This window comes from Dendrobates tinctorius, unplaced genomic scaffold (assembly GCF_039654945.1).
Source record: "Dendrobates tinctorius isolate UK_male_01 unplaced genomic scaffold, ASM3965494v1 ptg000095l, whole genome shotgun sequence".
Lineage (NCBI taxonomy): Eukaryota > Metazoa > Chordata > Amphibia > Anura > Dendrobatidae > Dendrobates > Dendrobates tinctorius.
In genome coordinates this window covers 17,426,324-17,452,632 of record NW_027361763.1, presented here as the reverse complement: position 1 = coordinate 17,452,632, position 26,309 = coordinate 17,426,324, and the positions used below count along the sequence as shown (strand labels likewise).

General features: G+C 51.8%; 1 long non-coding RNA gene across 1 annotated transcript; it reads right to left on the bottom strand.

Moving 5' to 3' along the window:
* On the bottom strand, positions 1-25,724 carry LOC141098840 (uncharacterized). The gene is made up of 2 exons (XR_012234371.1): positions 25,519-25,724; positions 1-1,066 (listed from the first exon to the last, which is right to left on the bottom strand). It is a non-coding gene; the product is annotated as an uncharacterized lncRNA (long non-coding RNA).
* Between the last annotated feature and the right edge of the window lie 585 nt (positions 25,725-26,309).

Sequence of the window (26,309 nt, the reverse complement as noted above, 5' to 3'; positions counted from 1 at the left end):
TTCAGTCTTATCACTGTATATTTATTCTACCCCCCATGTTAATAACGGTCTAATAGATGATGCTATCCAGATCATGATTGATCTGTATATAAAGGTAAAATCACAATAAAAAAATATTACAACAATATCTACCACCTGGGACCTCCAGGAGCGAACATATACTATAAGTAGGGGATCTCATAAACTTCTGACAGACCAGGCAGATCCCACAATCTGCACCCACATGAGTTCACCTAGGGGAGGTATGTGGGTGTAACCTTGAGCTAATAAAAAGTAGTATTTGGGTTTGGGTCTTTGGTCATTCTGGGAAGACATAGTTCACTCTTGGTTCTGTCCATTTTCTTATTCGGAGTGCTTCCCTCCGCTAAGCTCTTTCCGTGACCAGGCTTAGTAATTTTCTTTCGTTATTCCTTTTTATTTTATGTACTTGTATATATCGTATTGTTTTGTTCCCATTTTGTCTCAGGACCAACAGCGTTTATGTCTGGAAGAAACAGGACAAAAGGAGGAAATAAAGCACGTCCTGTGAACCCGGGGCAGAGACTAATGACACTGACGACTCCAGGGATTATACGAGGGGATGAGAAGGAATGAAGGTCACTGTCCATGGTAGACGGCTCCGGCTTATGAACATCTATTACCCTCAGACAGCCTTCTGGATCCTATTATTTAATTAGGTTAAGCCGGATCTCTTCACCTCTCGCCCGGTAGTAATGGCGGGGAACGTCAATGTCACAGTGACATCAGGTGACAGCTCCTCAGGCAGGACAGTGACCGCAGGCGCCAAGCTGGTAAATAACATCCTTCTGACTGCAGGCAGGATTAGATGATGCTCTCACGTTGGGAGGTCGGGAGACAGAAGTCATGTATTCTTGTCACGATAGAAGCAGCGGAGTTCTGAGTGAGAAAGTCGGACCGCCCCGACTCTGTGTGGGGGGCCACTATCTGTCCTGACATCAGTGGAGGGTTGTTGAGATCTAATCACAGACCGGGATAGCCAAAGGGCTGAAAATCCTTTGCCACCAGGCGTCAGTGTGGGGCTGGCTGCGCCACAGTCTGTAAGTCCCTATAAAGAATGAAAAAGTACAAAAATACATAAAATGTAGTAAAAACAAAAAAGACCTAAAATGAAACGTAAACTGTGTAACACATTGCCACTCAAATAAAGATTATTATATTATTACCAGTTCTGACCCTAGGGCCAGCTTCCTATCACAGTGGCTGGCTCCCTCTGATCCCGAGCACGTCAAGTTACCTCTGAGGTCACCTGCTTAGGCTTTTTTAGGCTGACTCAGGTAGTGGTATGCTGCCTGAGTATTCAGGTAGTCCTCATCACTACCATGCTACTAGACTTCATTTTTTAATTTGGCTTTATTCTGTGCCTCCTGACAGACAGGACAGCCTTTTTACTGAGCTCTGCTGCATCTTCTGACAAATGAGACTCCAAACAAACCGAGCTCTGTTCCAGATACCTTAAAGTGAGTCTCCTGTGAAACTCTACTCTGCTGTTCCACTTACCTTTGCTTGTCCACTAACTCAGCTCTTCTGGTTGTTGGCCACATCCTCACTTCTGCTCTTCCAAGGTGCATACACTCATCCTCAGATCTGCTATTACTAGGTTCATACACTCATCCTGAGCTCTGCTATTCCAAGGTGCATACACTCATTCTCAGCTCTGCTATTACTTGGTGCATACACTCATCCTCAGCTCTGCTGCTCCAATGTGCATACACTCATCCTGAGCTCTGCTGCTACAAGGTGCATACACCCATCCTCAGCTCTGCTATTCCAAGGTGCATACACTCATCCTCAGCTCTGCTATTACTAGGTGCATACACTCATGAGCTCTGCTATTCCAAGGTGCATACACTCATCCTCATCTCTGCTGTTCCAATGTGCACACACTCATCCTGAGCTCTGCTGCTACAATATGCATATACTCATCCAAGGCTCTGCTGTTACTAGATGCATACACTAATGATGAGCTCTGCTATTCCAAGGTGCATACACTCATCCTGAGCTCTGCTGCTACAATGTGCATACACTCATCCAAGGCTCTGCTGTTACTAGATGCATACACTCATCCTGTGCTCTGCTATTACTAGGTGCATACACTCATCCTGAGCTCTGCTTCTACAATGTGCATGCACTCATCCACGGCTCTGCTATTACAAGGTGCACACACTCATCCTCAGCTCTGCTATTACTAGGTGTATACACTCATCCACGGCTCTGCTATTACAAGGTGCATACACTCATCCTGAGCTCTGCTATTACTAGGTGCATACACTCATCCACGGCTCTGCTATTACAAGGTGCATACACTCATCCTGAGCTCTGCTATTACTAGGTGCATACACTCATCCTCAGCTCTGCTGTTACAAGGTGCATACACTCATCCTGAGCTCTGCTGTTACAAAGTGCATACACTCATCCTCAGCTCTGCTGTTACAAAGTGCATACACTCATCCTCAGCTCTGCTGTTACAAGGTGCATACACTTATCCTGAGCTCTGCTATTACTAGGTGCATACACTCATCCTCAGCTCTGCTGTTACAAGGTGCATACACTTATCCTGAGCTCTGCTATTACTAGGTGCATACACTCATCCTCAGCTCTGCTGTTACAAGGTGCATACACTTATCCTGAGCTCTGCTATTACTAGGTACATACACTCATCCTCAGCTCTGCTATTACTAGGTGCATACACCCATCCACAGCTCTGCTGGTACAAGGTGCATACACTTATTCTGAGCTCTGCTATTACTAGGTGCATACACTCATCCTCAGCTCTGCTGTTACAAGGTGCATACACTCATCCTGAGCTCTGCTATTACTAGGTGCATACACCCATCCACAGCTCTGCTGTTACAAGGTGCATACACTTATCCTGAGCTCTGCTATTACTAGGTGCATACACTCATCCTCAGCTCTGCTGTTACAAGGTGCATACACTCATCCTCAGCTCTGCTGTTTTACTCATCCTCAGCTCTGCTGTTACAAGGTGCATACACTTATCCTCAGCTCTGCTATTACTAGGTGCATACACTCATCTTCAGCTCTGCTGTTACAAGGTGCATACACTTATCCTGAGCTCTGCTATTACTAGGTGCATACACCCATCCACAGCTCTGCTGTTACAAGGTGCATACACTCATCCTGAGCTCTGCTATTACTAGGTGCATACACTCATCCTCAGCTCTGCTGTTACAAGGTGCATACACTCATCCTGAGCTCTGCTATTACTAGGTGCATACACCCATCCACAGCTCTGCTGTTACAAGGTGCATACATTCATCCTCAGCTCTGCTATTACTAGGTGCATACACTCATCCTCAGCTCTGCTGTTACAAGGTGCATACACTTATCCTCAGCTCTGCTGTTACAAGGTGCATACACTTATCCTGAGCTCTGCTATTACTAGGTGCATACACTCATCCTCAGCTCTGCTGTTACAAGTTGCATACACTTATCCTGAGCTCTGCTATTACTAGGTGCATACACTCATCCTCAGCTCTGCTGTTACAAGGTGCATACACTCATCCTGAGCTCTGCTATTACTAGGTGCATACACCCATCCACAGCTCTGCTGTTACAAGGTGCATACACTCATCTTCAGCTCTGCTGTTACAAGGTGCATACACTCATCCTCAGCTCTGCTGTTACAAGGTGCATACACTTATCCTGAGCTCTGCTATTACTAGGTGCATACACTCATCCTCAGCTCTGCTGTTACAAGGTGCATACACTCATCCTGAGCTCTGCTATTTCTAGGTGCATACACCCATCCTCAGCTCTGCTATTACTAGGTACATACACTCATCCTGAGCTCTGCTATTACTAGGTGCATACACCCATCCACAGCTCTGCTGTTCCAAGGTCCATACACTCATCCTCAGCTCTGCTGTTACAAGGTGCATACACATCCTCAACTCTGCTGTTCCAAGGTGCATACGCTCATCCTCAACTCTGCTATTACTAGGTGCATACTCATCCTCTGCTCTGCTATTACAAGGTGCATACACTCATCCGGAGCTCTGCTATTACTAGGTGCATACGCTCATCCTCAGCTCTGCTATTACTAGGTGCATACACTCATCCTCAGCTCTGCTGTTACAAAGTACATACACTCATCCTCAGCTCTGCTGTTACAAGGTGCATACACTCATCCTCACCTCTGCTATTACTAGGTGCATACAGTCATCTTCAGCTCTGCTGTTACAAGGTGCATACACTTATCCTGAGCTCTGCTATTACTAGGTGCATACACTCATCCTCAGCTCTGCTGTTACAAAGTGCATACACTCATCCTGAGCTCTGCTATTACTAGGTGCATACACTCATCCAGAGCTTTGCTATTACTAGGTGCATACACCCATCCACAGCTCTGCTGTTACAAGGTGCATACATTCATCCTCAGCTCTGCTATTACTAGGTGCATACACTCATCTTCAGCTCTGCTGTTACAAGGTGCATACACTCATCCTCAGCTCTGCTGTTACAAGGTGCATACACTTATCCTGAGCTATGCTATTACTAGGTGCATACACCCATCCTCAGCTCTGCTGTTACAAGGTGCATACACTTATCCTGAGCTCTGCTATTACTAGGTGCATACACTCATCCTCAGCTCTGCTGTTACAAGGTGCATACACTCATCCTGAGCTCTGCTATTACTAGGTGCATACACTCATCCTCAGCTCTGCTATTACTAGGTGCATACACTCATCCTGAGCTCTGCTATTACTAGGTGCATACACCCATCCACAGCTCTGCTGTTCCAAGGTCCATACACTCATCCTCAGCTCTGCTGTTACAAGGTGCATACACATCCTCAGCTCTGCTGTTCCAAGGTGCATACGCTCATCCTCAACTCTGCTATTACTAGGTGCATACTCATCCTCTGCTCTGCTATTACAAGGTGCATACACTCATCCTGAGTTCTCCTGTTACAAGGTGCATACACTCATCCTCAGCTCTGCTGTTACAAGGTTCATACACTCATCCTCAGCTCTGCTGTTACAATCTGCATACACTCATCCCGAGCTCTGCTATTACTAGGTGCATACACTCATCCTGAGCTCTACTATTACTAGGTGCATACAGTCATCCTCAGCTCTGCTGTTACAATGTGCATACACTCATCCTAAGCTCTGCTGCTACAATGTGCATACACATCCTCAGCTCTGCTGTTACTAGGTGCATACCCTCATCCTCAGCTCTGCTGTTCCAAGGTGCATACACTCATCCTCAGCATTGCTATTACTAGGTGCATACACTCATCATTAGCTCTGCTATTACTAGGTGCATACACTCATCCTATGCTCTGCTGTTACAATGTGCATACACTGATGCTCAGCTGCTACAATGTGCATACACTCATCCTCAGCTCTGCTGTTACAATGTGCATACACTCATCCTCAGCTCTGCTGTTCCAAGGTGCATTTTATGGCATGCCTCCAACCACACCCATTTCACAACTAGGCACACCCATGTCCACGCCCCAACCGCACCCATTTAGCACTGCTGAACACACTGACTGGTACTGAGGGCACTGTGGCTGGCATTATGGGCACAGTGGCTGGCATTATGGGCACAGTGGCTGTTACTGTGGGCACACTTACTGGTACTGAGGAAAAGAAAGAAAGAGCAAAGAGAGAGAAAAAAGAACAGAGAGAGAAAGAAAGAACAGAGAGAAAGAAAGCAGAGAAAGAAAGGAAGAACAGACAGAGGAAGAAAGAGGGGAAAGAAATAAAGAGCAGAGAGTGAAAGAAACAAAGAAAGAAATATAGAGAGAAAGAAAAAATAAAGAAAGAACAGAGAAAGAAAGAGGGGACAGAAAAAAATGAACAGAGAGAAAAAAAGAAAGAGGGGAAAAAAGAAAGAACAGAAAGGGAGAGAGAAAGAAAGAGGCGAAAGAAAGAAAAGAGATAGAGAGAAAGAAAGATGGGAAAGAAAGAATAGAGAGAGAAAGAAATAACAGAGAGAGATAGAGAAAGAACAGAGAGAAAGAAAGAACAGAGAAAAAGAAAGAAAGAGCAGAGAAAGGAAGAACAGAGAGAGAAAGAAAGAACAGAGAGAAAGAAAGAAAGATTAGAGAGAAAGAAAGACTAGAGAGAAAGAAATTGTTGAAAGAAAGAACAGAGAGAAAGAGAAAGAAAGGGGAAAGAAAGAAAGAAAGAACAGAGAGAGAAAGAAAGAGGAGAAAGAACAGAAAGAAAGAACAGAGAGAACAAAAGAGGGGACAGAAAGAACAGAGAGAGAAAAAAAGGGGAAAGAAAGAACAGATAAAGAGAGAGAAAGAGGGGAAAGAAAGAACAGAGAAAGAAAGGTAAGAAAGAAAGATGGGAAAAAAAGAACAGAAAGAAAGAGAAAGAAAGAACAGAGAGAGAAAGAACAGAGAGAAAGAATGAATAGAGAGAGAAAGAGGAAAGAAAGAACAGAGAGAAAGAAAGAGGGGAAAGAAAGAGAACAGAGAGAAAAAGAAAGAAATATTAGAGATAGAAAGAAAGATTAGAGAGAGAAAGAGGGGAAAGAAAGAACAGAGCGAAAGAAAGAACAGAGAGAGAAAGGAAGAGGGGAAAGAAAGAACAGAGAGAAAGAAAGAAAAAAGAAAGAACAGAGAGAAAGAAAGAAAAAGAAAACAGAGAGAGAAAGAAAAAAAGAAAGAACAGAGAGAGAAAGAAAGAACAGAGAGAGAGAGAAAGAAACAGAGAAAGAAAGATTCTATAAAGATACTATAGCAGCCCGGCTCCCATTCTAGTGCCCACCTGAGCCTCCATCCTCTGTTCCCTTTTACTCCTACGTTCCATACTAGTCTTTCCTTCTTATAGAAGATCAGGTTTCGGTTCAATGTCTTTCTCCTTCTTTCCTTTCCCGCGCCAGCAGACCCAGGTCACTGAGATCTGCTGCAGCACCTCCTTCCTCCATCCCTCTCTCAGGGATCTTCTCTCCTCACTCCTCTCTGAGTGACTCAGACTGACTGACTTCTAATCCTAAACCCTCCCACTCTTTTATGTATTCTAACTCCACCCACCTCCCAGCACGTGTTCGTGTTCCAAGGAGGGAGCCACCAAAGGTGCTCTGCTGCACGCCAAGCAGGGAGCCGCAATGTGGCTTTGCTGAACTACCGTGTTGTGTGGGATGCAGGTGTTGGAGTGTGGTCGTCAGGAGCCTCCAACTTACCTGGATGGTGGGGCACCACACCTCAGGAGGAGGTGCAGTACCTCTGTGGCGACTGAGCCTCAGGGGCGCCACATTACGACCTTGTACGTCTACCGATCCCCCGCGGCTCAAACCGACCCTCCAGGTCCCCGACCCCTGCCCCCGGTCTGGGACCTGGATGACGAAGAGGACTTCACCGTCGCATCTGCAGGTCGCCCTAATAGTGGCACTACAGTAGACCTGGGCATCCCACCAGAACCAACTATTCGACCACCCTCCACCACCCCAGAAGACTCCACTACACCCGAGCTTCGACGCTCCGAGCGGTCAACAGCTGGCAAACCCCCTGAACGTTACAAACAGGACCAGTTCGTATGGCGACAAGGACTGTCGTTCCAAAAAGCTAACCCAAATCTACAAAAACCCTCGCCCGAGGACTGGCGAGCATACAGGGCGGGGGAGTGTGGGAGGAACGGCAGCTGTCGAGTGTCCGGGCCGGAACCAAGGGAGCCATCATCTGGGTTCCGGGGGAAACTGTCCCCAGGGGGCAGAATTCAGGGACGGACCGTTGTGACAGACAGATGGGCTGGGGGAGGGACCAGTACAAAAGAGGCGGGGAATTCCCAGGATGATGAGTCAACAGACCGACACAGAGACAGCAGGAGACCGTGGGAGTGGCTGAAAGCGAGAGCGACTCACCAGTGCCAGGGAGGACGCTCACCGAGGACTCCAGAAGGACTGTATCGAGGCGAATATGCGGGACATGCTGCCCCGCCCCAGCCCACAGCCACTGCGGCCCCAGTTCAACCCGCGGCTGCTGCCGCCTCCCCTCAGCCCGCGGCTGCGGCCTACCCACGGTCACCCGCGGCTGCTGCCGTCTCGCTCCAGCCCGCGGCTGCGGCCTGTTCCCCGCCACCTGCAGCCGCCCTGGTCTCACCAGTGGCCGCGGCAAGTACAGTACCGCCGGCGGCCACCACTGTCCTGCTCCGGTCCGCAGCAGGGGCCGGGCCTCTGCTGACCGCGGACCCCCCGTCGCAGCCGTTAGCTGCGCAGGTGGCCTGTCATTCCCCACCACACATCGCTGCCGCTTGCCCCAGGCCAGGGGCTGCGGCCCAACCATCCAAGGACTCCGCCGGAGCCTGTGGGGCTCCAGTGTCATCAGCGCGCCGGAGTGTGCGAAGACTTCGTCATCGCCTCAGCAACTACTACGCCGAAAGACCACCAACCAGAACGGCGAGGGATGTCTGGATGGCTAAGTTGACTTTGTAATTAAGGGCCGGTAGTCGGCCATACCGCAGCCCTATAGTGACCGGCTGTTGCCGGAAGTAGTCGTGTTCTACCCGTTTGTGTGTGCTTGTATAGAACCCCTGCGAGAGCAACCCGTGTTACCCCTTTTGGTGATCAGGCCGGGACAGAGGAAAGTTCCCTCTGGTCTTATAAACATTAATATAGAAAGCACCTAATCGTCTCGCGACTCGTCACTGCATCCTGCGTACCTGCAAACACCACATTATTCCAATGAGCAATACAGCCAATAGACCACGAGGAACTCTAGACCCTTTCCATGCCATAAACACCTGTTAACTCATGAATGGCTCTGTAGATTTAATGAGGAGGTGTGATGTAGCACAGGTCCCAGCAGCATGCGGCACATTCATGACAGGGAGGGTGATATACAGTAGATCATGGGGTTATATACAGTAGTGGGTCCATATCTTCTCAAATGTTTCCTTGATAATGCGCAACATTTTCCTTACACAGATTTAGTCCCTTTGTCTTCTCTGTCTTTGCTTGTCCTCTGTCTTCACTGTTCCTCAGTATTTCACCACAACCCGGCTCGACACTACAGTTCAGCTTAGCGAGAGCCCGTTACTTAACCCACGGCTTTGCATCTTCTTTTCCCTTTAGGGGAGCTATGGTGTCAGTATGGCCGGAATGCTGATGCTCTGAAACTCCTGCCTGGGGCGCTCTATTCATCTCATGTACTCAGTCCTGCCTAGGCCCATTATCTTCAGAAGTTTCACTGGGCCTTACTGCTGGGCGTCCTCTTCCAGGACCCGTCTCCGGAGAATCACTCTGTCTCCCGGTCACTTTACCTCTTTACTGCTCTGGATCACACTAACTCTTTCTTTCGGTCCCCTCTGTGACGGAGTCAGCTTCTGCTGAGTCAATTTCTAGAGTGGACCCTCTGGGTCGTGGCACCCACCCACCTAGGGCTTGATGACCTTGTGAGGAACCACCCCCTATACAGGGAGTGTCAGGGGCAAGACCAAGGGGGTGAGCCACCACGACTACTGGAACCAGACGGCCGGCTCAAGGAAGACAAGGGTGTGAGTGTCTGGCAACAGGGAACGTGCAGGGTACAAGACATAAAGCGTGGTCACAGGGTTTCTTCAATAAAGCGTGGTCTCAGGGTTTAATCAGGAACAAGACATAGTTACAGGACAAAGTGAAACATAGCAAGGTACGAGTGTGGGCACGCCAAGGTCCAAGGCATGATACGTGCTAGGTGGCACACCAGGGTTCTGCAAGGGCTAGATGGCATCGGACTCCGGACATCTGGCATCGATCGACAGGCTCTGGACATCAGCTCCGGACATCAGGCCGCATTCATCAGGCTCCGGACCTCGGCCAGCGATCGGCGGGCTCCGGGCATCCGGCAGTCAAGCCAGGGTTCAGGCAAGGAGGCACGCCAGAGTTCAAGACATGGTGTGTGTTAGGAGACACGCCAAGGTCCAAGGCAGGGTACAAGGCAGGATGCGTGCTAGAAGACACACCAGGGTACAAGGCAGGGTGCGTGCTTGGGGGAACACCAGGGTTCAAGGCAGGGTGCAAGAGCCTGTGCGTGCTAGGAGGCACGCCAGGGTTCAGGCTAGGGCCTGTGCGTGCTAGGAGGCACGCCAGGGTTCAGGCTAGGGCCTGTGCATGCTAGAGGGCATGCCAGGATTCATGGCAGGACCTGCGCATGCTTTAGAGAAGCACGAGAAAGTATGCCAAGGAGCAGGCTAGGGCCTGCGCGTGCCAGGAGGCATGCTAAGGTTCAGACTAGGGCCTGTGCGTGCTAAGAGGCACGCCAGGGTTCATGGCAGGACCTGCGCGGGCTTTAAAGAAGCACGGGGAGGTATGCCAAGGAGCAGGCTAGGGCCTGCGTGTACCAGGAGGGCACGCAATGCACAGTGCACGGACACCGTGAGAGCCAGGAAGCACAGAGAGCACGGCTGGGGCACTGGCTAGCTGGTGGGGCTGAGGGTCAGACAGGCAGGCAAGACTGAGGCAAGCACGGCTGAGGCACAACAGGCGGACACAACTAAGTCACTGGCCGACGAGCACGGCTGAGGCACAAGCAGGCCGGCACGGCTAAGGCGGGCACGGCTGAGGCATAAACAGGCGGGCGAGGGAAAGCCAGGCGCCTGCAAAGGGCACACGAAGAAACAAGGCAAGGCAAAGTACAGAATAAGGAGGAGAACGTAGGCTGAAGCACAGAGCCGGGTACAAGAAAGAGAAATGGAGCGTATGCTAGAGCCATAGAGCAGAGCACAGACAGGTAGCGGAATGTATGCTGAGGCACAGAGCCGGGAACAAGGGAAAAGCGTAGCATATGCCAGAGCACAAAACCAAGTATATGGCAAAGCACAGAGTAAAAGACAAGACTTGTGCTAAAGGAGCACGGAAGGTCAGAATGAAAAGATAGAGTTCAAGACAGAGTACACGGCCAAGGTGCGTACACACAGCACGGCGAGGCACAGTACGAAAACAGACTTGTGCAAGAGAGAGAGCACGATAGGGCAGAGCACAGGAAGGAAGGAGAGCTTGTGCTAAAGGAGCACAATCAGACAGAGTACAGGGGAGGCACACAAGGATAGATGCAGGACCAGGTACAGGACACCAGACAAAGACAAGACGAAGTACAGGACACGGACAAATACAGGACACCAGACGAAGTACAAGCACAGAGCGTGTGCGAAGAAGCACAACAGGGCAGAGTGCAGGGGCACAGAATACAGGAAGTGACCGAGCAGACCAAACAGCCTAGCAGTGAAGCAACACGATACTCAGGCCCCGACCACAGGAAGGGGCGGTCTGATATAGGGCTTTAGCACCTGGACTTCCGGGTCAGGACCATGGGGGAGGACTTCCGGGTCAGGTCCTCCAGAACCATAGAGCGGATTGCTGGGTCAGGTTCTCCTGGACCATAGAGAGGATCACATGGTCGGGTCCTCCAGGACCATAGAGAGGATCACATGGTCGGGTCCTCCAGGACCATAGGATTGCTGGATCAGGTCCTACTGGACCATAGAGGACTGCAGCAGGCAGAGCAAAGATGGACGCGCACACAGGAACGGCATGAATCCATGAGGTAAAGCACACATGCGAACAGCAACGGCATGCAGCCATGGTGAGGTACGCTTGCACACTAGCAATGGCGCACAGCCATGAGATGAAGCACATGTGCGCACAAGCTATGGCGTATAGCCATGAGGTAGAGCACGAGTGTGCACCAGCAACAGCAGGCAGCCATGAGATGTGGTGCATGTGCACACTGCTTCAGGGGTCAAGCAGCACAACAGACATGACGGGCATGACACCCTCTCTCTCTAAGGACGCCCCAGAATATGGCACTGCTCATATCGGTTGTTTCTCTATGCACTCAAGACTCTATCTGACTCACTAACATGAAACTGTCCACTTTCCCTTTAGCCTAGTCCATCCCACTCTGGGCTAGTCCCAACCATTAACTCTTGCTTTCCCTACTGTCTAACAACACACATTAACTAAATGAATGCATAGCACATGTCCCATTACTGTCATGGTTTGCTCAGCTTGTGGGATTAGGTAGTTCAGAGGTTAATCTGACGGCCTCACTCTGGGATTCTCTGAGGCTTCTTATAGCCTCATTGTGGGGTCATTCCTCGTCGCTTATACTTTGACCCTTGGCCGAGTGTGTCTGACCCTGGTGTGTCTGTGCTTTGTGCCTGTGCTACTTTATGCTTGCTTGGTTTTGATCTGGTTCTGTTCCCGTTACGAGTTCTGCCTGTCTCTCCTGTACTACGCTGCCCTCTCTGTGTATGACTCATTGCCTATGTCCTGACTACTCTCTGCTTGCCCCTCTTGTACTGCGCAGCTATCTCCGTGTATGACTCATTGCCTACGTTCTGACTATTCTCTCTCCATGTATGACCTCTGCTTGTCTGACCTGAGTTCCCCTCTCCTCTACTCCAGGATCCCTGTAGTAGCATCCTACAATCATCTCCAGCAGTAGGACGCTAAGCCCCGCCCCCAGTGGTCACATGATCGTAGGTCCTTGTGCTTCCTACTACCTTCAGCGTCCCAGGTCCTGTCTGCCTGAGCTTTCCCTGCAGCATCTGACCCTGGGCCCCCAGCAGTGTGGGTGAGTCACCATGCTCAGCCGTGGCAGTTCGCCGGCACTGACAAGATCCTGATAATTACACATCACAACTGTATACTTGTTTCTTCAAGAGGGGAATGTGGGCAATATGTCCATCTCCTTACAGATACACTCATCCTCAGCTCTGCTGTTCCCAGGTGCATACGTGCATTCTTGGCTCTGCTATTCCAAAGCGCCTTCCTGCATACTCAGCTCTCTTATTCCAATGTACCTGTCAACTTACCTGTTCCAAGGTCCCTGTCCCTGCATTCGACTCTGCTGTTCCAAAATCCCAGTCTGCAATATCCATCTCTGCCATTCCACAACCAAAATGCCATCCAGCACATAGAGCTCTGTCATTTCACACCTCAGGTGCCACCCAGGCTTTCCAACTTTTCTGCTCATCGCTCTGAGTGCCATTGCTCCAGGTGCACCTACACCTCCGGTCCATGATGCACATTCAGACCAGCGGCTTAGAGACCCTACCCCGCCAGGTGCGGCAGAACACATCTCTACTATAAATATACTTATGTTCTGACAGGATATGCAATCTGTAGAAAACACAACTTACCCTGCAAAAAAACCCCACAAAAGAACAGACAGGTGCTGTCCATATTGCTCCTCTGTGCCTTGGGCAATGAATTGTTTGGTTTGGGTTATCATCATGGATGGTGGTGGATGCATCAGTGTGGCAGGTAGTGCAAGGGTCGGTGATAATTTAGCACCTCGGTAGGCCAATGTATCCTGATTTATTGGAATTTTTCATTACTGATAATTGGCAGTAGTATTGCTTGTAGGACCACTGAGAGCCAACCAACGCCATGCTCAAGGGCGAAGATCCCAGAAACAGTTCTTTTTGGAGAAGACTCATTAAAGAGCCGGAGACTGATATACAAGGCCGCTGCCTCAATAGGTGGCGCTACAGAGCTACAAGTGGAGAGGAACCAGGCCTTTGTTTTGCCCTGATAAGAGCTCTTGCAGCACAGACTTATTTTCCAATAACTTGCACAATACATTTTCAGACCTCGGCATGAATATTCATGATGCCGCCAGACAATCGCTGCATCGAGGGGCACAACATGGAAGGTGGGCGCTCTCCTGCCTGTGAACGCCTGGCTGGTTTTATTAGTGCAGTAGTCTGCTGGAGGTCACAAGTCTCTCCCCTAATGATGCTTGGCGGTGACTCCATCTCATTTGTTTGGAAACTTTCTGGGAAACTTTTGCATTTTCCCTCCTTGCACCTTCATGCACAATAAAATACACAGCCAGGCAGTTAATGATCAATAGAAGAGTCTATTCTGCCGCTGGTCACATTCACATCACGTTCCGCGCTCCATGCCGAGAACCCAGTATAGAATGTGCGGTTTCCAGCCCTGTCCTATCCAACCTAAATTCAGCTCTGGCATGTGAAAGCACAGAACCATGCAGCACCCCCATACCCACTACCCCAGATGGGGGTCTCTGACTGACGTAGCAAATACAGATTTACTGCAAGGCCAAAATTGGCTATAATACCCTAGAATGTTAAATAATACCGCCACATAGTGACCGCATAAAGCCACCATGCTAATCATTATCAGAATGACTGTACCATGACTAATAGTACCACCAATGCTGCAATGTAGGAGACAAATAATACCGCCACATAGTGTCCGAATACAGCCACCATACTAATCATTATAGTCATGATTGTACCATGACTAATAGTACCACCAATGCTGCAATGTAGGAGTCAGATAATACCACCACATAGTGACAGAAAACAGCCACCATACTAATCATTATCAGCATGACTCCACCAAGACCAATAATACCACCAACGCTGCAATGTAGGAGACAAATAATACCGCCAGACCATAACCACATCACCAGCATATACAGTAGAGGTAATACCGCCATACTGATCATTAATCACAACCACTTTGCTAGGACTCAAATCACCGCCATATAGTGACCATATAATGGTAACCCCAGTGTTAAGTTACTGTCACACTAAAGGGCCTGTCACACTAAGCGATATCGCTAGCAATATCGCTATAACGTCACTGCTAGCAATATCGCTATGTCTGATACTTACCTCCGACCGCTCCCCCGCTGGTTATCGCTGATCGCGCGAGAACGTCCAGGACCGTTTCTCGTCGTCTGCTTCCTGCTGTGGAGACAAGCGACGCGTGGACGCGGGCGGGAGGACGTCAGGATCGCCTCGTCTGACAGGTAAGTAACGACCCCCGACCCCTGCGATGTCGCTGGTGAGATCTGCCTGTGTGGCAGCTCACTAGCGACCACTTAGCGATGCACCAGCGATCCCGACCAGCGATTCTGACAGCGTCATATCGCTGGTGCATCGCTAAGTGGTCGCTAGTGAGCTGCCACACAGGCAGATCTCACCAGCGACATCGCAGGGGTCGGGGGTCGTTACTTACCTGTCAGACGAGGCAATCCTGATGTCCTCCCGCCCGCGTCCACGCGTCGCTCGTCGTCACAGCAGGAAGCGCCGCAGGAAGCAGACGAGAAACGGTCCTGGACGTTCTCGCGCGATCAGCGATAATCAGCGGGGGAGCGGTCGGAGGTAAGTATCAGACACAGCGATATCGCTAGCAGTGATGTTACAGCGATATTGCTAGCCATATCGCTTAGTGTGACAGGCCCTTTACACCAGTGCACTGCAGACCATATAAGCGTATAATATACTCACCAGTGACGTTCTCGCTGATCGTTGTCATTCACTTCACCTTTTCTCTTCCTTTCGGCTCAGACCGCCACGATTGCTTCTTCCATCCATAACTTATCCCTAAAAGATGTCGCGATGCAGTGATGTAGTATCCCTGACGGACACAGTTCTCAGTCGATGTACTGTATGTGAGTATTTGCACCAGTTTGGAGAACATATAACGATTTGATAGCTTTTTATTTCATTCTTCAGGGAGTTCCAGCAACTGAAGAATGTCACAGTCTTCACTGCTTTTACCTTACGGCCTCAATAACCTTACCTATTGATAAATTGGAGACGATTCTGCAGGCCCTTTGGAGTAATGGCCGCACCATTAGTACCATGACCATATCAATGTGATGCCGAGCTGTTAGTGAAGGCTGGAGGCTGCGGCTACTGTACATTACACCACACTACACCATCAGAAGGCCAGACATTGGGCTACGAACCAGACGTCCGGCTACAGGAGTCAGCTCGCCTCACTCCTCCGCTCTCAGAGGCCATCATGGTGCAGAGTAAGACGGCTTGTACTGGACGTCATGGTTTCTGGATACTACACATCAGTGCCATTACACCCGGGCTGTACCCATCTATCCAGGCTGTGCCCATACACCCAGGCTGTGCCCATACATCTAGGCTGTGACCATACTCCCAGGCTGTGTCCATATATCCTGGCTGTGCCCATACAACCAGTCTGTGCCCATACACCCAGTCTGTGCCCATGCACCCAGGCCGTGACCATACTCCCAGGCTGTGCTCATAATCCCAGGCTGTGCTCATACACCCAGGCTGTGCCCATACTCCCAGGCTGTGCCCATACTCCCAGGCTGTGCCCATACATCCAGGGTGTGCCCATACATCTAGGCTGTGCCCATACTCCCAGGCTGTGCTCATACATCCAGGCTGTGCCCATACATCCAGGCTGTGCCCATACTCCCAGGCTGTGCCCATACTCCCAGGCTGTGCCCATACTCCCAGGCTGTGACCATACTCCCAGGCTGTGCTCATACATCCAGGGTGTGCCCATACATCCAGGGTGTGCCCATACTCCCAGGCTGTGCTCATACATCCAGGGTGTGCCCATACTCCCAGGCTGTGCCCATACTCCCAGGCTGTGCTCATACATCCAGGCTGTGCTCATACACCCAGGCTGTGCTCATACACCCAGGCTGTGCCCATACTCCCAGGCTGTGCTCATACACCCATGCTGTGCTCATACTCCCAGGCTGTGCCCATACACCCAGGCTGTGCCCATACTCCCAGGCTGTGCTCATACACCCATGCTGTGCTCATACTCCCAGGCTGTGCTCATACACCCAGGCTGTGCCCATACTCCCAGGCTGTGCCCATACTCCCAGGCTGTGCCCATACTCCCAGGCTGTGCCCATACATCCAGGGTGTGCCCATACTCCCAGGCTGTGCTCATACATCCAGGGTGTGCCCATACACCCAGGCTGTGCCCATACATCCAGGGTGAGACCATACTCCCAGGCTGTGCTCATACATCCAGGGTGTGCCCATACTCCCAGGCTGTGCTCATACATCCAGGCTGTGCCCATACACCCAGGCTGCGCCCATACTCCCAGGCTGTGCTCATACACCCAGGCTGTGCTCATGCTCCCAGGCTGTACTCATACTCCCAGGCTGTGACCATACTCCCAGGCTGTGCTCATACACCCAGGCTGTGACCATACTCCCAGGCTGTGCTCATACATCCAGGGTGTGCCCATACACCCAGGCTGTGCCCATACTTCCAGGCTGTGCCCATACACCAAGGCTGTGCCCATACACCAAGGCTGTGCCCATACATCCAGGCTGTGCCCATACATCCAGGCTGTGACTATACTCCCAGGCTGTGCCCATACACCCAGTCTGTGCCCATGCATGATGCACCCAGGCCGTGACCATACTCCCAGGCTGTGCCTACACTCCTGGGCTGTGCCCATACACCCAGGCTGTGCCCATACATCCAGGCTGTGCCCATGCATCTAGGCTGTGCCCATACACCCGGGCTGCTGTCCATACTCCCAGGCTGTGCTCATACATCCAGGGTATGCCCATACACCCGGGCCGTGCCCACACATCCAGGCTGTGCCCATACACCCAGGCTGTGCCCATGCATCTAGGCTGTGCCCATACACCCGGGCTGCTGTCCATACATCCAGGCTGTGCCCATACATCCAGGCTGTGCCCATACACTCAGGCTGTGCCCATGCATCTAGGCTGTGCCCATACACCCGGGCTGCTGTCCATACATCCAGGCTGTGCCCATACACTCAGGCTGTGCCCATGCATCTAGGCTGTGCCCATACTCCCGGGCTGCTGTCCATACTCCCAGGCTGTGCTCATACATCCAGGGTGTGCCCATACTCCCAGGCTGTGCCCATACTCCCAGGCTGTGCTCATACATCCAGGGTGTGCCCATACATCTAGGCTGTGCCCATACATCCAGGCTGTGCCCATACATCTAGGCTGTGCCCATACACCTGGGCTGCTGTCCATACATCCAGGCTGTGACCATACTCCCAGGCTGTGTCCATATATCCTGGCTGTGCCCATACAACCAGTCTGTGCCCATACACCCAGTCTGTGCCCATGCACCCAGGCCGTGACCATACTCCCAGGCTGTGCCTACACTCCTGGGCTGTGCCCATACACCTGGGCTGTGCCCATACATCTAGGCTGTGCCCATACACCTGGGCTGTGCCCATACACCCGGGCTGCTGTCCATACATCCAGGCTGTGACCATACATATAGGCTGTGCCCATACACCCAGGCTGTGCCCATACACCCAGGCTGTACCCATACTCCCAGGCTGTGCCCATACACCAGGGCTAAATCAATGCACCCAGGCTGTGCCCATACATCCAGGCTGTGGCCATACACCTGGGCTGTACTCATAGACCCGGGCTGTGCCCTTACATCCATGTTGTTCCCATACACCTGGGCTGTGCCCATACATCCTGGCTGTGCCCATACAACCAGTCTGTGCCCATACACCCAGTCCGTGACCATACACCCAGCCTCGTACACGCGCGGCTCCTCTCCGTACGCCTCGTACACACGCGGCTCCTCTCCGTACACCTCGCACACACGCGGCTCCTCTCCGTACACCTCGCACACACGCGGCTCCTCTCCGTACACCTCGCACACACGCGGCTCATCTCCGTACACCTCGAACACACGCGGCTCCTCTCCGTACACCTCGCACACACGCGGCTCCTCTCCGTACACCTCGCACACACGCGGCTCCTCTCCGTACACCTCGAACACACGCGGCTCCTCTCCGTACACCTCGTACACACGGCTCCTCTCCGTACACCTCGCACACACGCGGCTCCTCTCCGTACACCTCGCACACACGCGGCTCCTCTCCGTACACCTCGCACACACGCGGCTCCTCTCCGCACACCTCGCACACACGCGGCTCCTCTCCGTACACCTCGCACACACGCGGCTCCTCTCCGTACACCTCGCACACACGCGGCTCCTCTCCGTACACCTCGCACACACGCGGCTCCTCTCCGTACACTTCGCACACACGCGGCTCCTCTCCGTACACTTCGCACACACGCGGCTCCTCTCCGTACACCTCGCACACACGCGGCACCGCTCCGTACACCTCGCACACAAGCGGCACCGCTCCGTACACCTCGCACACACGCGGCACCGCTCCGTACACCTCGCACACACGCGACTCCGCTCCGTACACCTCGCACACACGCGGCTCCGCTCCGTACACCTCGTACACACGACTCCGCTCCGTACACCTCGTACACATGCGGCTCCGCTCCGTACACCTCGTACACACATGGCTCCGGTCAGGACACCTCGTACACACGGCTCCGCTCCGTACACCTCGTACACACACGGCTCCGCTCCGTACACCTCGTACACACACGGCTCCGCTCCGTACACCTCGTACACACACGGCTCCGCTCCGTTCACCTCGTACACACACGGCTCCGCTCCGTACACCTCGTACACACATGGCTCCGCTCCGTACACCTCGTACACACACGGCTCCGCTCCGTACACCTCGTACACACACGGCTCCGCTCCGTACACCTCGTACACACGGCTCCGCTCCGTACACCTCGTACACACACGGCTCCGCTCCGTACACCTCGCTCACACGCGGCTCCGCTCCGTACACCTCGCTCACACGCGGCTCCGCTCCGTACACCTCGTACACACGGCTCCGCTCCGTACACCTCGTACACACGGCTCCGCTCCGTACACCTCGCTCACACGCGGCTCCTCTCCGTACACCTCGCACACACACAGCTCCGCTCCGTACACCTCGCACACACACAGCTCCGCTCCGTACACCTCGTACACACGGCTCCGCTCCGTACACCTCGTACACACACTGCTCTGCTCCGTACACCTCGTACACACACGCGGCTCCTCTCCGTACACCTCGCACACACGTGGCTCCTCTCCGTACACCTCGCACACACGCGGCTCCTCTCCGTACACCTCGCACACACGCGGCTCCTCTCCGTACACCTCGCACACACGCGGCTCCTCTCCGTACACCTCGCACACACGCGGCTCCTCTCCGTACACCTCGCACACACGCGGCACCGCTCCGTACACCTCGCACACACGCGGCACCGCTCCGTACACCTCGCACACAAGCGGCTCCGCTCCGTACACCTCGTACACACATGCGGCACCGCTCCGTACACCTCGTACACACACGCGGCTCCTCTCCGTACACCTCGCACACACGCGGCTCCGCTCCGTACACCTCACACACACGCGGCACCGCTCCGTACACCTCGCACACAAGCGGCTCCGCTCCGTACACCTCGTACACACACGCGGCTCCGCTCCGTACACCTCGTACACACACGGCTCCGCTCCGTACACCTCGTACACACACGGCTCCGCTCCGTACACCTCGTACACACACGCGGCTCCGCTCCGTACACCTCGTACACACACGGCTCCGCTCCGTACACCTCGTACACACACGGCTCCGCTCCGTACACCTCGTACACACATGCGGCTCCGCTCCGTACACCTCGTACACACACGGCTCCGCTCCGTACACCTCGTACACACACGGCTCCGCTCCGTACACCTCGTACACACACGCGGCTCCGCTCCGTACACCTCGTACACACACGGCTCCGCTCCGTACACCTCACACACACGCGGCACCGCTCCGTACACCTCGTACACACACGGCTCCGCTCCGTACACCTCGTACACACACGGCTCCGCTCCGTACACCTCACACACACGCGGCACCGCTCCGTACACCTCACACACACGCGGCTCCGCTCCGTACACCTCACACACACACGGCTCCGCTCCGTACACCTCGCACACACGCGGCTCCGCTCCGTACACCTCGCACACACGCGGCTCCGCTCCGTACACCTCGCACACACGCGGCTCCGCTCCGTACACCTCGTACACACACAGCTCCGCTCCGTACACCTCATACACACACGGCTCCGCTCCGTACACCTCGTACACACACGGCTCCGCTCCGTACACCTCACACACACACGGCTCCGCTCCGTACACCTCGTACACGCACGGCTCCGCTCCGTACACCTCGTACACGCACGGCTCCGCTCCGTACACCTCGTACACACACAGCTCCGCTCCGTACACCTCACACACACACGGCTCCGCTCCGTACACCTCGCACACACACGGCTCCGCTCCGTACACCTCGTACACACGCGGCTCCGCTCCGTACACCTCGTACACACACAGCTCCGCTCCGTACACCTCATACACACACAGCTCCGCTCCGTACACCTCGTACACACACGGCTCCGCTCCGTACACCTCACACACACACGGCTCCGCTCCGTACACCTCGTACACGCACGGCTCCGCTCCGTACACCTCGTACACGCACGGCTCCGCTCCGTACACCTCGTACACACACAGCTCCGCTCCGTACACCTCACACACACACGGCTCCGCTCCGTACACCTCGCACACACACGGCTCCGCTCCGTACACCTCGTACACACGCGGCTTCGCTCCGTACACCTTGTACACACACAGCTCCGCTCCGTACACCTCATACACACACAGCTCTGCTACATCCACACTGTAAATCCTGACTACACACATACTTACCTCAACCAGCACCATGACAACAGCAAAGCAGAGTCTTGCAGACGGTAGAGGCAAGGCTGAGCGCACAGGACCTGTGATGAGGTCATAGGAGGGGCGGAGTCAGGGGGTGACATGATCGGGGGTCTGGACAAAGGCTCCTGATCATGTGACCCCCCTGACTCCTCCCCTCCTGTGACCTCATCACAGGTCCTGCGAACAGAGCGAGCAGGAAAGCGAGTGCGACGCTGTGAGTGGCTGGGGGGGTGTCTCATGCTAAGGCGAGGATGGGGGGCGGGGTGCGGGGGGCGTGGCGGCTTATCTCCCTGCAGTGCGGGAGGAACTTGGAATATTGCCAATCCGGGCCTGGTGAGAGGTGACCGGGGACAGTGGATTTGTGAGACAGGAAATTATGGAGCCGTTTGCAGTGATTGTGAAGTCTTGTTGGAGACAAGGTGCTGGGAAGATAATGAGTTCAGATTTCTCTGTGTAGAAGTTTAAGAAAGCCAAGAAGACATAGGATGTATCGGATAAACACTGTGGGATTATGGACAGCAGAGGTGGGTGATATAAGTGCCCTCAGTAAGTACGAGGTGCTGGAAACCCCAGGGATAAATGGAGGAGAGTAGAGGTCCCAGGACAGAGACTTGGGGGACACCAGCAGAGACAGGGCAATAGGATGAGGCGATTTCTCATGTATTTCTTATCATTCTGTTACAATTTGTTACATTGATGCCATTCATTTATGCCATAGTTCAGGGACAAATATTCTGCAGATTTTGCCACAGATACACAGAAGATCTGCATAAAAATCTGTAACAAAATCTATGTTCAATGCAATCAGTATTTTATCAGCAGGAGATTATCACTGCAGGACTAGGTCTGATGTGCAGACCAGTCCAGGGTAACCCCGCCCCCACCAGTGATTGGCTGACAATGTACAGTGTACACGGGAAGCTGCCAGTCAGGGGTGTAGGCGGGGTGATGCACAGCTCAGCATTCTGAGACTGCTGCATCTACAGCAGAGAAAACAGGGATTCTATTAAAACAGCAGCAAGCAGCCCAATAAGTGATACATCGCTGGAATCATGGTTTCTGTCCCTACGTCATGCGGCTCTCAGATTATATTCCAAATACCTGCTGACAGATTCACTTTAATAAAAGCAGCCTAAGGCCTGTTTCACACTTCCGTTTTTGTGTCCGCCAAACGGATCCGTTTCCGTTTTTTTGACGGAAACTGATGCAAACGGATCCGTTTTTTTAAAAACGGATCCGTTTTTTTGACGGATCCGCGGTAACCGTAATGGAAGTCTATGGGACAAAAAAACGGATCCTGCAAAAAATGGCGGATCCGTTTTTTTACGGAAAACAACGGATTTTGACGGATTTGAAAAAACGGAAGTGTGAAACAGGCCTAAGATTGATAAGAGATCGAAAATATATTTATATTATTAACATTTCTAAACTTGTCTGAATTCCTATAAATGTTAAAGGGGGCTTCTGAAACAGAAACATTTTGTTTTGGGAATGGATGATTTTCAAAAAAAAATGGAGGCATACTCCCTGGTAGCAATGGATCCGTTATAGGCAGCTCTGGAGGTCTGCCCTACTCAGGAAAAAAGTTTTCTAAATTACAAATTCACAGGATCTAGATGGACTGCAGTAGTCAGGTGACTAAAAGAGAAATGTCAGCTGATGCACTCCTCTAGTGACCTGACCACTGCAGCCCATCACAACCTTCAGCAGATTTGTGACTTTAGAATGAAGCAGACATCACTCCTTGAGTCGGGACAAATCTCAAGAGTGACTTGCACTCAGAGGTGTAGCTGGGATTTTGGTTCAGGGGGGGCAAAACGTCTGAGTGGGCCCCCAACCAGGTAACCTTGATTACAACTCGGTGACGCACAATAATAGTGGAGGAGAACCTCAGCCGAGGACCGCGCTGTTGCTGAACATAATATCTAAATAAAGACCAATATTGATATTACCGCCATATAGTGAGTGGTAGATACCCGTCCTACACAATATACCGTATAAGAGATCACAGCACAGTTACAGATGGTAACTTACAGCTGACATTCTTTCTGATGGAATCGTTCACTTTTCCATCTGGCCCAGACCAACATGACAACTTCTTCCAGCCAGGACTCGTCTGCAGAGATTACAACAAAGACACATTTCATGTCTCATATTTTGAGCACTGTCACCAATGGGACTACTCCCTACCTGCACAGTCTCCTTACCCTGCTGATACCGCAATGCTGAGCTGCTGTATGTGTCCCTTTAACTGTACCTGCTGTGTGGTTCTCTGTGCCCTCTAAATTCTAAAGCAACTCTCGAAAACAGTGCCCATATTTTGTCCCCTAGAAAGTAATTGCGCCATTTGTGCCCCTTTGACAGTCACAGTTACCTGAGTTCCCTATAGCAATAAGTGCCCACTTTACATTTAATAATGTCATGAGTCTCCCCCCCTGTACAGCTCCCCTATACACAGTATGATGCTCCCCTATACACAGTATGATGCTCCCCTATACACAGTATGATGCTCTCTTATACACAGTCTAATCCCCCCTCACTGTATTTATACTGACCGCTTAGTATTCCCCAAATTGTTTGATAGCTCCAACACTGTAATCTCCACACTGTATGATGGCCCGCTAGATAGCCTCCATATAGTATAATGTGCCAGACAAGTCTCACTATAGTCCTCAGTATAGTATAATGCACTCCCCATAGGCAGACCCTATAGAATAATGCAGCCCTTTATATAATGCACCCCATAGGCAGCCTCATAAAAAATAAATCCAAAACTCACCTTTCCTCCTGGTTTCTTCCCTGCTGCGAGCTCCCGCACATCTCTGGACTGTAGGCTCCGAGTAGTGACGTCATTGCGACCCCCTGTCAGTGTTGGCGTTAGTGACATCAGAAGCTGATGAGAGGGGAATGATGGGAGAGGGAGCGTAATGCTCCTTCTCTCATCAATGGAGTCAGCTGAAATGGCCTCCAGCCAACACAGTTGATTTTGCAATGACAGGTGGGGACCCACTGCTGGCGCAGGGCCCTAGTGCCTGCTCAGGGGCCCCATAGCGGCCGGGTGGCAGATCAGGGAGATCGATTCTGCCTGATCTGCCGCAGAATGTAACACTATCGGCGTGCTGTGGGTGGGTCCCCTCAGAGCGCTGGTCCCGGGGTGACCTGCCTCCCCCCTGTAGCTCACCACATTGTAGGATTCACTCCAACAATAAGTCACCTGCATTACTGATACTAATATATCACACTAGTAAGATGTCCATGCCACTAACAATCGCTGCATAGAAAAACACTATTCCACAGCTATTTGTCATCAAGCACTAACTGTTGCTGTGGCACTACAAGTTCCAGACTTCACTTCCCAGTAGGAACTCTACTCTGGGAGCAGCAAACACTAGTTAGGGTGTGTGCACACGTTGCGGATTCTGCTGCGGATCCACAGTGGATTTGGTCCGGCGGATCCGCAGCAGTTTCTGCTGCGTTGTACAGTACAGTCTATGAGAAATGAAAAACACAGTGCACACGCTGCGGATTTTCTGCAGATTTAAATCTGCAATATGTCAATTCTTTGTGCGGAATCCGCAGCGTTTTGACACCTGGTGCATTATAGGAATCCGCAGGGGAAATCTGCACTAAATCCGCAGGTAAAACGCCGGTCATTTAACCTGCGGATTTACCTGTGCATTTGGCCAAATCCGCGCGGAAAAATCCTCAGAGTAATCCACAACGTGTGCACATACACTAATCCTCTAGGACTCGCTGTCAGCCTGGTAACGGGTAGGTTAATAATTACACGCCAGCACAAACAGCCGAGATAAGGTGATCGATACACTGGTTTAACCCTCCCTCTGCCTGCCGGGGAGGATGCGCCGCTTTCTCTGCACAGGTCAGTGAATGCGGCCATCAGTGCGATCTCTAGTTTGCACTTTTCCTGGTTTTCTCTCAGTCCCAAAGTGCAGTAAATTCCCAGGCCAAGACAAAGCATCGCCATATAGCGCATCAGTGACCGCTGCAAAGTGCCTGAAAACTATGTAACACGTAAGGAGAGCATCATGTAATAAATATTACACCCAAATAGCGGTAAGTTGTATGTATGTATCCAAAGCAACAGATTAGACACTTCAAATAGTAACTAACATAGATACTCATCAATTCCCATGCTGTGTGCAGCGTCCACTGGTCCTGGAGCAGCACGCTCCTCAGCTTTCAGGCTCCCCTCAGTCAGAAGCAATCAAGTGCAGAGCAGACAGTGAACTCAGCTCACAGGCAGAGCCCCCTGCATCCAGGCTGCTGCTGGAGCTGATGACTTCTCTGCAGCAGGGAGCTTTCAAGGAGAGCGCGCTCAGCCAGGATTGGGTGAGTGACCTCCCTTCCCCCTCTCCTCTGCAGAAGAGCGGTCACATGGCTCACTCCCTGCTGCAGCATGTAATTGTATCGGTGCGATCTGCACGCCGATATAGTTACATAGCATAGCTCGGGTGGGCCCCATCAGAGCACGGGGCCCGGGGCCACCGCCCCCTCAGCTCCCCCGTTAGCTACGCTACTGCTTCCACTGGATCCTCAGTGCTGCTGGTAGGTGAGTGAGGATTCTTTTTTTTTGTTTTGTTTTAAAATCATCCATGACTTACATTTTGTATCTGTTTAATAAATTACCATAACATATGTTTTGGACCTTTCCCCAGTTTAAGCATGCTAAATTAGTCACCTCATAGAATAGTGGCTACAGAGCTGAATAAAACATCTTTTTTATTTTGTGGCACTAGGCTACAATTTATGATAAGCCCAAAAAGATGTTACCAGAGATTCTTCTCTGGGGGCCACGTACTTCTTCCCCTGCATAATGTTGACCAATCAAGAAGGAGGAGTCATGCAAGGGAATAAAAACGAGTTTCCAGAATGTCACAATAATATTTTTTCTCCTGTGAGAT